The sequence below is a fragment of the Microtus ochrogaster genome, linkage group LG1, assembly GCF_000317375.1.
Source record: "Microtus ochrogaster isolate Prairie Vole_2 linkage group LG1, MicOch1.0, whole genome shotgun sequence".
Taxonomy (NCBI): Eukaryota; Metazoa; Chordata; class Mammalia; order Rodentia; family Cricetidae; genus Microtus; species Microtus ochrogaster.
The window spans coordinates 57692327-57702550 of NC_022027.1; the positions used below are offsets into that span (position 1 = coordinate 57692327).

The window sequence follows — 10224 nt, forward strand, 5'->3', positions numbered from 1 at the left end:
GCCAGCCTGGTCTACAAGAGCTAGTTCCAGGACAGGCACCAAAGCTACAGAGAAACCCTGTCTCGAAAAACATATATATATGTATATATATTTACATGTTTAATAGCATTTAAAACCACACCTCCTAGAAGATTGATTCAATTATTTGAGCTCTTATTTTTTTTCTACTCCACCACTTTTTAAAGTGTTTTTGTTCTTTATTTTACAACCTATGTCTTAGGCCACTTTCTTTAACTCTAATGGAATACTATACTGTCTACAAAGAACAAAGATTTATTTAGTTCACAGTTCCAGAGGTGCTTGCAGCTGTGAAGTCCTTGGACTGTACTGTGGCATGGTGTGGAGCATCTCATGGCAAGACAGAGCAACCAAAGAGTCCCTTCCATGACAAAACCACTCAACTAATTACATCACAAATGTCCCACCACACCCCGTGAACTTTGGGGGTTGTATTTCTAGCTCATGAGTTCTGAGGACAAGCGTTCACACATCCTACTAACCAAATAACTGAAACTTTCATTGTTACCCTCACCCCATTTTCCCGGGAATGGCCATGGTTAACCTGTTTCTTCAGATAGACAGTACAGGCATCTCTATGAAAAACACCCCGTGAGCCTTTCAAAGAACTCAGTGAAACCATGGTCATGAGTTCTCAGAGGTGGATGTAGCCATGTTTATTATTTTAAAAGCTTGTGTTTTACAGAATATAATCACAGAAAATATTAAATAGTCATGTGACATCTTCATGACATTTAAATAAGTGTTTATCCTAGCTTCATCCAAGATACAAGACTGCAGAGCCTGAGGATGCAGCCCAGAGCCCGTTAGCCCACCAGTCCTGTTTTCCTGCATTTGTTTAGATATTTATTAGGAGACGTGCATTTCTATTCATTGTAGTTGGCTTTGTTTTGGTTTTGTTTTTGTTTGTTTATTTAGCTTTGTGCAGTGAATCTGTGTCTGGCTGCTTTTGTTCTCTATATGTTTGTCAAGTGTGTTCATAATGTTGTGCTCAGCTATAGCTCACTCATTGCTGGTTACGAAGCCCGGTAGCTTCTCCGTTTCACGGCAATAAGCATCATGTTAATGCTAGTTTGGAAATATTTGTGTGTTCTGAATCATTGAGACATGCAGTTGAGTAACCTGAGAGTGAAATCGCTGGGTTGTGAGTAATACCATCTTTACGTTTTTCCCCTTTAGGCGCTGAGGTTCAATTACAAACAATAAGAACCACTGATTTTAACTGTGCAGTTCCATGAGTTTGAACGATTGCATACATTTATACAAACAACCACTTCATGACTCAGTACTGTTCTAGCTTCAGCAAAAGTTAGCCGTCTCAGCTTCCCCCATTCCAGGTCCATGCATTAGAGCTCTTTGTTTGTTTATTTTTGAGACAGCGTTTCTTTGTGAAGCCCTGGCTGTCCTAGAACTTGCTTCATAGACCAGACTGACCTCAAACTCACAAAGATCTACCTGCCTCTATCTCCCAGTTGCTGGGATTAAAGGTGTGCACCACCACCATTCAGCAGTGCACAATAGTTTTCATTACAGCATTTCGTATGCATGGAATCATGCAGTGGGCAATATTTTCTGGTTTCAGTGCCTTTCAGATTTATTCATACCCTTGCATGAACAATGAATTGCTTATTATTTTTTTTAAAAAAGATTTATTTATTATGTATACACTGTTCTGTCCATATGCATGTCTGCAGACCAGACCAGAAGAGAGCACCAGATCTCATTACAGATGGTTCTGAGCCCACTGTGTGGTTTCTGGGAATTGAACTCAGGACCTCTGGAAGAGCAGCCAGTGCTCTTAACCTCTGAGCCATCTCTCCAGCCCAGATTGTTTGTTCTTATCATTAAATACAATTCTACTAAAAAGTGTTGATCTATTCACAACATGACGGACATTCCATCTTTTCCTACAGGGGTGACTGAGATACTATGCAAAAGTGACATCATGCAGGTTGAAGTCCTTATGAGCCCATTTCCACCTCCTTAGTGTGTAATAGGAGTGGATGGCTGGGCTCCAGCACACATTTATCTTAAAGAAACCAAAAGATTGTTTACCAAAAACTTTTCATTCCCCCATGCCATTCTGTGAATCTACATTCTTGGCAGCTTGGGATAATGTCAGCTTCCCTGGTATTTTGGCCAGTCTGGTATCCATAGATGGAATCTCTCTGTGGCTTTAGTTTGCATTGCCCAGTTATGAATACCATCAACCATTTCACTTCTCTTCTTCAGTAAAGCATTAAAAAACAACTTTTGTTAGGCCTGGCATGGTGGTGCACACCTTTAATCCTAGAACTTGGGAGGCAGAAGCAGGTGGATCTCTGTGAATTTGAGGCCAGCCTTGTCTACAGAGCGAGTTCCAGGACAGCCAGAGCTGTTACACAGAGAAACCCTGTCTCGAAAACAAAAACAAAAAAGTTTTGTTAACTTTTTAAAATTAAGTAGTCTGTACATATATATTTTGGTCCTTTGGATCCTCCTGTAACAACCCAAGTACATTTTATACTTCATTCAGTCTGATCCCTTGAGAGCCCCATCAGTCATCCAACCTGTAAGTTCAGTGAGACAACCATGATTTTCCCAGTGCAGGTCTGGATTTGTGCCACAGAAGGGCCTTGAGGTCTCATAACATTCATGGCTCCAGAGGAGCTACTCACCCAAACCTACCAGTTCTACCACATGCAGCTGCCAGCCCTTCCTTTATTCCCTCCCTCCTTCCCTCCCTCCCTCCCTCCCTCTTTTCCTCTCTCTCTCTCTCTCTCTCTCTCTCTCTCTCTCTCTCTCTCTCTCTCTAAAGTGCATACTGGGAAGTGTGTCTCTCATAAAGGCTTGCATTGTAGTGGGTTGGAACTCACCTTCTTGCTTGCCTGAAACAGGTAGGAAGTCTGAATCAGAAGAGTCACACCAAGAAACATCATCCTGAAGGGATCTTCAGAAGTTGAAGTCTTGATGAAGCTGTCCATGCCCAGGTGAAAATAAGTTATAATAAGTTATATAAGCCTACAACTAAATAAATTATATTAAAATATTGGTAACAATTACCTGTTTTCTGAAATTGCGTCAAGCTGAGCAAAAATGTATATTCTGCTCTGTATCTCTCAACCCCTTGCTGAGTAGCTCCAGGTGACAGCTTATAATTTACCTTTCCAGGAGAATTTATATCACAGAAATGAGCAAATGATGCAAATCTGACCGGGGATGCTTATTTTACTTATCTACAAAGAAAAGGAAAATATGAATGATGCAGACTAGACTTAAAATGGATTGTGGCTATAGCTATCATTTTAAGTTCAGAATGCATTTCTTCCAGTGTTTGGGAGCAATCACCTGTGCAGTAATAGCATGCACATTGTATATCTCTAACGAAAGGCATGCCAACACGATTCCCCCTTGTCATCCCTGGAATTCATCAGCTTCTGTAGGAACAGCACCCAGCATTCAGATCAGAGCAGCACCCTCTTGTCAGGGATGGGAGCAAGCATTCTGCTGAGTCAGATGCAATCAGGGTTTATTCATGTCCTAATTTTGCAATATTGTTGTCAGTGATAGAGTTACAAAAACAGTGGATTTTGCAAGAAATAGCAAGTCACATTGAAGTCATGAAATAAAAAGTAGATAAACACTTTCATTTAAAATGTTATTTCCAAACTTATATAAGAAAATGCTTTTTTTAGTTTTTTCAATTTTTTAAATTGCATTTTTTTGTTCACTGTGTATGCACATTTGCATGTGGGAATGGGAATGTAGTGGAAACTTGTGGGGGTCAGAGGGCAACTAGCTGCATTTGGTTTTCTTCTTCCTCCTGTGGGTTCAGGGGACCACACTCAGGTCTACAGGCTTAGTGGCAAGTGCCTTTACCTGCTGAGCCACATCACTGGTCCACGACATTACTAATAGAATTTTTATGTTAGCTCAAGCAGTGGCACAAATTTTAGTAAGGTTATAAAACCGTTTCTCATATTTTGATCCACCAACTGCCAATAAACAGTAATTTCTCACATTCTTTTCCCTGTGAAACAAGCGGAAACAGATACAGGAAGGAATCTTGTGACCTTCAGTCCGGCAGCTGCTAATTTTCTGAAGATTTAGCTGACCACCAAGATGCTCTGAGTGTACAGGAATAGTCACCAGGAAATGCATGGCTCCTGCTTGAGTCAGCTCTGGGAGAGGAAAAAAACCACCATTCAGATAGCTAAGGAAATGCCTCCCTATAGGCTAAAGTCCAACACATCAAACATGGGTACATGGGAAGTGGTGTTGCATTAAGCGGGTGGAAGAGATGCCTACAAGGCTCAGCCCTTGACAGTGCCTTCTCCGTCACACTCACTGCTGTGGGCTTTACCACCCAGCCTCATAGTTGTAAGAAACACCTAGCTACTGAGAACTCCAAACTCATGGTTCAGTTCAAAGTTCCTCCTGGCGCTCCAGGATAGGTTCCGACCTCCTGTCTTCATCTACTCTATTAAGGCCTCATTCTAGCACATGAAACATTGTATCTCATCTTTAAAGACAAACAAGACCCACCCCAGCCCCTGTACTCAGCTGAGAAAAACTCATTCAGAGTGAGCAAAAGCAATTCTGTGTTTGCACCTTTATCTCCCTTACTCTCTGACTCACTCTACCCAGTATCTATGTTCAGGGAGCCTGCAGGAAAGCAGTCCTCATTCAGACTGCCCTAAGCTCCCTGGCTTTTCTCAGATCTGTCTTCTCATTGAAAAATGAGACAAGGTCTCTTAATGGCCTGGAATTCACCAAGTAGACTTGGTTATTTGACCACTGAGTCCAGGAATCTGAAAACAGGGACCGGTTTTTTTCACTTATTGTTCTCAGTGTCAACAATAGCATCTAGCATATAGTACCTGGTCTGTGACTATTTGTGTAGCTAATTTTAAAATTTTACACAATTAAAATTAGAAGAATGTAAACCATGGATTGCTAGACGTAGTGGTCTACAGCTTGCTTTTCAATCCGTGGGTTACAACCCCTTTGGGGGTCGCATATCAAATATTCTGCATATCTGATATCTACATTACAACTCATAACATTAGCAAAATTGCAGTTATGAAGTAGCAATAAGAATAATGTTATGGTTGGGAGTCATCACAACATGAGGAATTGTGTTAAAGGGTTTCAGTACTAGGAAGGTTGAGAACCACTGGTCTGTAGCTTGGAATGCTCTCAGGAGACTTTCTATACTTGAGTCTGGGCATACTGTACTAGACTTCATTCTCAAAGTGTGAGAGAACATTTGGATAAACTCCACCAGGAAATTATGTGATCAGATGTGTCACCTTTGAAATCTTCTGGTCATAAAGTCTGGCATGAAAAGCTTCTCAGGCTTTGGTTCCAAGGTTTCCAGGAGTTGCCACCACAAAAACTCCCTCATGACCTGTTTTAATTACTGTTCTATGGCTTCGAAGAGACACAATGACACAGAAACTCTTATAAAGGAGAGCATTTAAGTGGGGGCTTAGAATTCCAGAGGGTGGTTCATTATCATCATGGCAGGGAGCAGGGTGCCATGCAGGTAGACATAGCACTGGAGTAGTAGCTGAGAGTTCTACATGGAGAGGGAGAGAGGGAGCCATTGAGCACATGAGCTTATCCTAGCACTGACTCCAAAGCCACAGTCAAATTCTATATATGAGTGCAACCAGGATAATAACCTTAGGGGGGGTCACTGCTTTACCAGACACAGGTGGAATTTGGGAAACAAAATAATATTGCCAGTCCAGGGCCATGGAGGGCTGGATACTGTCCTAGGCCCCAGACCCAGCAACAAATCACTAAAATGAGGCACACGCTTATGAGCCAACATGGAAGGGCAGATTGTCCTGAGAAACATGAGCATGAGGTCTTGGGTGGACCTCAAAGACAGTCACTGTTCGCGTGTCTGTCATGGTCTCCTTTGGAGTCTAGCTGAAGCACTTGATTGGAATCCCTCTGTGTCTCCTCTGACTTCTGTTTATGATAGCACAGAGCCCAGGTGAGCCATGGGGGGACAGTGCTGCCAGATGTCCGTGTTTTAGCAGTGGAGTCCAGAATCGGTGGGGCCCATCTCTCAAGAGAGAGTTGCCACTCTTCATCTCCACCATGAAGACACAGCTGGATCGCCTCGGCAGGAGCCTACACTGATGCTGTTCTGTGAAGAACAGAGACCCTTCTCTGCTTTGGTTTCCTTTAGAAATGGGCCTGGCTCTGTCTCCCACATATCCCAGCCTTCCACCACTCCAATTCCTTGCTTCTACCTGTGGAACTAAAGCAGGGTTCTTGTGTTTCCTGTGTTCATTTCCTCATTTGTAATCATGATTCTGTGACTAACTGCCACACTGTCTCCTCATATTCCTGGACTACCAAAGCCAGGGCTGAACAGTCCTGGTGGAGCCTTTCTTCCTTAGCACACGTAAGTAGACACAACCATCCTACAGACAAAACTTTCATGTAGGGCAAACAAAAGCCCAGTGGCTGGACAAGTACCCCCAGATTTCCAAGTAAACCCTTGCAGAGATGCTCAGGGATGCTCCCCCTGGTGCAGTGAAAATAAGGACTCTTGCCAAAACAATAAGAACAAAGATATCAGGGTCTCCTTCCCCTTGAAATAACTCAAATGCTGCACAGAAGGCAGCAGGCATGGTTTTCAAATGCTAAGCATTTAACAAGGTAGGACAGTAACTGAGTATCAAGTAAGTCCTCCAATACATCGTGTAATCGCTTAAGAGCTGCCAGAAATGATGCTAGCTGAGGAGTCCAGGCAGAGTCGAAAGACCTTCCTGGGTTTATGAGACAGGGTTGAGCTCAGGAGATCAAGCTAAATGTGTGCTAGTTTGATTTTTGTCAATTATATTTTAATACAACTCTAAAAACGGTGTTAAAAGCACATTGTGAAATGTTAAATATCAGAAGTGACAAATATCTGATAATATCTAATAAATATCTCTAAGAGGATAAAGAAGCAATATGTCTTTAATCACATATATATGTGCTTAACCATATATAAATGAATTGATGATAGATAGATGATGTAGGAGTGGCTAGATGAATAGATAAATAGATAGATAGATCGATAGATAGATAGAGATAGATAGATAGATAGATAGATAGATAGATAGATAGATAGATGCTGCGCACTGTGGCCCCCATCTGCGCTCTATGCGCTAGAACCCAGTTCGGGAGCTTCGGGCAAGGGGCTGGAGGTTGAGAATGCACATGCAGAGACAGACCGACACACAGACCTTCAAACACTGGTACCAAAAGCCCATCTTTAATAGCACCATGGAGGCTTAAATACACTGCAGTCAATGGCCAACAGGTGAAAATCCCATCCTCTGATCCTCTATGCTAGGAACAGCTTTTAGTAACTTCTATTAGAAGGCTCTAGACAGGGAAGAGCAGCTGAAGGCCAGGACTCGACTAGTCCCAACAGATGATAGATAGATAGATAGATAGATAGATAGATAGATAGATAGATAGATAGATACAAAATCAGATGTGAAAGGGGCCCAAGAACAAAGACAATATTATCACAAGAACTAGAGTAGAGATTGGAAGCTAACACTGGAGTTATTAGTTTACCCTGTGCAAAGGTTTAACCTCAGGTGAGTTTGGTTTATAACAACCTTGATTCTGTCTCCCTTTGGTTTTTCTCTACATTTTGTAGTCAGAGGATGGTTGCGATAAATCTTTTTCATCCTGAAACCACGGCTGTGGAAAGAGTTCTTCTGTAGATGTGATTTCTCTGTGAACAAGGAATGAGGATAATGGCCCCATGCCATGACAATCAGAAGCTTTCTGGCTCTTTCATGAATCCTTTCAGCAAGGCCACAGGTCAGTATCTTGTGGACAATCGCCAGGCAGAACTGACTTCTCACTGCGTTATTAGCCCTGCTTCAAACATCGCTTAGACAGAAGCGTTCTATCCAAGGTCTCCTTGAACTCCTGCTTTCAGAGAGCTCTTTCTGGTCCTCGTATTGTGACGACTACATTTCTGTATCAGTGCTTAGTATTACTCTGGGTGTCCTAATGCTTCTTCAATGAGTGAGTGAGTTTCTTAAATAGTCTCTGCTCAGTTACAGCCCAAATGTTCTGCCCTCAAAGCCAGGGAGGCTCCCTAGCCCCCACATGGGACTCCGTGATGGGCAGGCAGCCTACGCCTTAAAGACAGGACACTATCCGGCAGGTCAACACCTGCACCAGGCACTCTGGCTACAACGCTTTGGAAATAGGTTGTGTGTTGCTGGGGCTGCACTGATCTTGGAACCACATTCTGCCTTCCTGCTGAACAAGCTGTAGACAGGCATCCACTTCCAGTTCCTCACAGTGACAGCCTGGCCCTGAGCGATATTTTCCCACCAACTGAGAGATGCCAGACTCATCTTCACCCTGAAAGGATATAAGCTGATAGCTTATCTTGGGGTGGATGATAAACCAGAATCTAGCCAACAGGTCACACATGACCCAGATGGCTCCTGCTTTGAGCATTGGAGACAACTTCCTGGTACTGATCAGGTTTCCTGATGGTGGTAAGGGGTGGCAGTGGGACCACAAAAACCCATATCCCCAACATCCAAAGCCCACGTGACAACAAACTGAGCCATCAACTGGCTCATCTTGTGTGGTTAGAGATCACCCAGGGCACAGGCACAGGAATAAATGGCCACTTCTAACCAAAGAAAGATCCACCAACCTGGCCATACCATGAGGAGGTGGGTATGTAGGCTTACACTTCACAGTGAACCATTTGGTTTCAATTCTTAGCTTGACATAACCTAGGTGCACCTGAGAGAGATTCTCAATTGAGGAATTGTCTAGATTGGCCTGAGAGCATGTCTTTGGAAGATTGTCTTGATTGTTACATAAGGCCCAGCCCACTGTGGGCAGCACCATTTCCTAGGCTGGGCCCTGAACTATATAAGAGTTAAGAAAACTAGTGTGCTGTAGATGTGTTTAGCTCTCTACTCTTAACTGTGGATGTGGTGTGACCAGCTTCTCCAGATTCTGCCTTGATTTCTCCCAAATCATGATGGACTGTAACTTGGAATTGTAAGCTAAAATAACCCATTTTTCCTAAGTTGTTATTTGTCAATATATTTTATCACAACAATAGAAATAGAACCAGGACAGTCAGCAGGACTCTTGTTCCCGCTCAGGCAACTGGTAGAAGATGATCGTGGCTATCTGCAAAGACCTCTGTGCTTCACGGCAATGCAACTGAAAAAACTGGAGGATCCAGAAAGACCACTGCAGCTTCCACCAAGAGCAGCTCTGACCAGTGGCAAATTAGCCCTGTTTTCATCTGACCGACTCAACCTGTCATCAGTGCCTCCCCCAAATGTGCCCAGTTTCCACCTCTGTCCTTTGTGGCTCATGCCTGGCTAAACTATTGGCCGCCCGAGGCCTTTATTGAGTCTTTAGCCCCTTCCTTTAGGATCATTGACTAAGTTATTTTTCTATTTCTGTAACGGACAATATGACCAACTCATAAAAATTTATAAAGGCAACTTATAAAAGAAAGCATTTGCCAGGCAGTGGTGGTGCATACCTTTAATACCAGCACTCAGGAGGCAGAGGCAGGTGGATCTCTGTGAGTTTAGGGCCTCCCTGGGCTACACGAAATGGAATCTGTCTAAAAGAGAAACAGAGCTCACACAAAGGTGAGTCCAGCACTTGGGATCCCACGCCTTTAATCCCAGCACTAGGGAGGTAGAGACACGAGTGTATGGCTGGGCAGAAGGAGGAATATGAGGCAGGAGAGACAGGAGCTCAGATGAGTCTGAGGATTCAGTCGGAGCATGCATCTGAGATTTCGTAGAGAAAGAGGTCAGTCTGAGAATTTGTAGACACAGTATACCCCATTCAGTCTGAGGATTTCATAGAGGTAAGAACTAGTGACTGGCTGTTCTGTTTCTCTGATCCTTCAGCTTTCACCCCCAATATCTGATTCTGGGTGCTTATTATTAGGAATAATTAGAAATTGTGCTACAACATACCTTCTAATCCTTCCCAAACAACTCCATCAACTGGTGACCAAACATTCAAATACATGAGCTCATTCAAACCACCACACTCATTGATACAACAGATTACGCAGATGCCCTCTCCCAAGTCAGTGTCTTGAGAGACATCCGGCTCCTGTACACGTCAATAGCTCTCATTCCTCTCTTTCCTCTCTTATCAGATGACTCTCTCTCTCTTGCATACACACACACA

General features: G+C 43.2%; 1 protein-coding gene across 1 annotated transcript in view; it reads left to right on the forward strand.

The window, feature by feature from the left end:
* The window catches only part of Pde6b (phosphodiesterase 6B), a 57625-nt gene that overhangs the window by 3423 nt on the left and 43978 nt on the right, over positions 1 to 10224 (forward strand). Inside the window, exon 2 of the mRNA XM_005359664.2 lies at positions 2895 to 2987. The gene's annotated coding sequence lies outside the window, so the exon portion shown is untranslated. The remainder of the gene's footprint in view (positions 1 to 2894; positions 2988 to 10224) is intronic.